This window comes from Manacus candei, unplaced genomic scaffold (assembly GCF_025592945.1).
Source record: "Manacus candei isolate 608988 ecotype Guabito, Panama unplaced genomic scaffold, ASM2559294v1 h1tg000203l, whole genome shotgun sequence".
Taxonomy (NCBI): domain Eukaryota; kingdom Metazoa; phylum Chordata; class Aves; order Passeriformes; family Pipridae; genus Manacus; species Manacus candei.
The window spans coordinates 42501-45000 of NW_026138251.1; the positions used below are offsets into that span (position 1 = coordinate 42501).

At 81.5% G+C, this 2500-nt stretch overlaps 1 protein-coding gene and 1 non-coding gene across 9 annotated transcripts in view; one reads left to right on the plus strand and one right to left on the minus strand.

Moving 5' to 3' along the window:
• LOC127464241 (basic proline-rich protein-like) overlaps positions 1-2500 on the plus strand; it is a 47586-nt gene that overhangs the window by 31522 nt on the left and 13564 nt on the right. The window lies entirely within an intron of this gene.
• On the minus strand, positions 524-676 carry LOC127464251 (5.8S ribosomal RNA). Its single transcript, XR_007901267.1, has one exon. It is a non-coding gene; the product is annotated as a 5.8S ribosomal RNA (ribosomal RNA).

Below are 2500 nucleotides of genomic sequence, written 5' to 3' on the forward strand. Positions count from 1 at the left end.
CGGCGACAGCCCCGGCCCGGAGACGAGACCCGAGAGGAGTCGGCGGAGACGGCCCGGGCCGGCGCGGCGGCCGCCGCGGGGAGAGAGAAGCGGCGCGCGCGCGCTCGAAGGGCGCGGCCGACGAGGGGGGGGGAAAACGAGGACGGGGGTGACCCCCGCCCCCGGCGCTCGCGCCTCGCGCGCGCGCGGCAGCACGGCACGGTACCCGCGCGGTACCCACCCGCAGACAGCCGCCCGCGCGGGGGGGAGACCGGGGGCGAGGCCCGCGCCTCGCCTCCCCTTCCCTCGCTGCCCTGCGCGCCCTTCCGCTCGCGCGCCCTCTCTCTCCCCGACCGCCGCGCCGGGACACGACGGACGAGCTCCGCCCCAGCGGCTCGCTCCGAGAGCGGGGAGCTACGGAGCGCTCCCCGAGTCTGCATTTAGGGGGACGAAGGCCCCCCCGCCCGGACGGGCGGGCGGGCCTGCGAGGCGCCCCAGCCGCGCCGTCGGGGAACGCGCCCCCGGACGGCGATTGATCGTCAAGCGACGCTCAGACAGGCGTAGCCCCGGGAGGAACCCGGGGCCGCAAGTGCGTTCGAAGTGTCGATGATCAATGTGTCCTGCAATTCACATTAATTCTCGCAGCTAGCTGCGTTCTTCATCGACGCACGAGCCGAGTGATCCACCGCTAAGAGTTGTCTGACTTTCGGCACCGCCCCGCGCGCGCGGAGGGGCCGGGACCGCTCGCGTCGAGCGGCCCCTCGTCCGGCGAGGACGTCGCGCCTCGCTCGACCGCACGAGCACAACGCGCACCAGGCGAAGGAGAGGCGGGGAGAAACCCCGCCGGGCTCCCGAGGAACGACGGCCAAGGCGGGGAGCCCGCGCTCCCGGCCGAATCCCCCCTCCGGCGATCGACGGCGCCGCGGGGGAGAAACGCACCTCGCGCCGCCTCGGGAGGCGGACCAGGCGCCCGGGCTCGGCCCGGCCTCCGCGCGGAGAGCGGCGGCGCGCGCCGGACCGCGCGCCGCCCGTCCTCCCGCCCCGCCGGGACGACGCGCCCGCGGCGCGGGGCGCGACCCTCGGGCCGCGCCCGCCGCTCCTCTCTCGGCTCCGCAGCCGGCCGACGCTACGCCCCCTCGTGGCAGCGGGCAAGGCCGCCGCCTCGACGGCGGACCGCCGCGCCGCCCAGACGAGCTCGGCGGACGGCTCCGTCGCCGCCGGCCGGGCGGGTCGGCGCCGGCCACCCGAGCCGGCGTCGGCAGCGCCCGAGGCCGGCCGGACGACGGCCCGCCGCCGCCGCTGGCGCGGAGGCCCTGCCGGCACCGCCGCCGCCGCTCGACGCCCTCGACCCCTTTCGGCGACCGCGCGCCCGGCGGAAGGCGGGCGGCGCTCGGCCGGGGGGGACGACGCCCCCTCGGCCGCCGCCGCACCGCTTCGCCGCGGACGCGGCCCCCGGCCGGGGTGACGGGCGAGCGACGGGCGGGGCCCGGCACGGCGCTGCCGCCGACGGCGGCGGGCGACCCCCGGCCGACCGTCCCGCTGGGGGGACACGCGCCGAGCGGCGACGCCGCCGCTCGGACGCCGGCGCCCTTCCCCGGACGGCCCGCGGAGACGGGGACGCCGCCCACCGGCGCTCGCCCGGGCGGGCGGGCGGGTCGCGCGATTCGGCGGCCCGCCGCCGCCTCGGGGGGACGAGGCCGACGGCTGCGAGACGAGAAAGGAGCGCGGCGGGCCCGGTGGCCGCTACCCGCGCCGCCCTCGGCGGAGGGCACGCGCCCTCCGCCGCGGCGGCGGTCGCCCCCGGCGAAGGGGACCGGGGCGGGCCGGCGCGCGGCCGACCGCGCGCCGCCGCCGTCTTCTCCGCCGAGACCGAACCGCGGAGCGGGGGGGGCAGGGGGCCCCGCCCCGGCGCGGCCGCCCGCGCGGCCGGCGGGACGAGCGCGGCCGGCGGACGCGACCACCACCGCAGGGGATCGGCGGGAGTAGCTCCCCACCCCTCAGTGGCGCCGCGCCGCCGCCCGGCCGCCGCCGCCCGGCCGCCGGCGTCCGGCCGCCCGAGTCTTTAAACCACCGCCCGGCTCTCCCGGCGGCTCTCGGCCCCCGGGGGCCGTCACGCAGCCCGGGGGGGGCCTTCGCTAGCCGCCCAGGCGCCGAGCGCTAGGTACCTGGCCCTGGGGTGAGGGAAACGACCTGCATGGCCCCGCGGGGGTGCCTCCCCCGCTGCCGCCCTCGGGGGAGCGTCCGCCCGCGGGGGCGCGCCCGACGTCCGCCACCACCACCGCCGCCTCCAGCTCGGGGACCGGGGTTTCCCTCAGTAGCCCGGCACCGCACCCGAGAGGACGCCTGCGGCTCGGACCGCCCCGCCGGCGCGGGGACGGCCGACCGGCGGCGGAGCTCGCCCCGCGCGCCACGCCGACGACGGACGGCGGCGGGTCGCCGCCGTCGCCGCCGGCGCGGAGGACCGCGCGCGGCCCGGAAGGCCCCGCGCCCGGGCCCTCGCCCGGCCGCGCCGCCCCTTCTG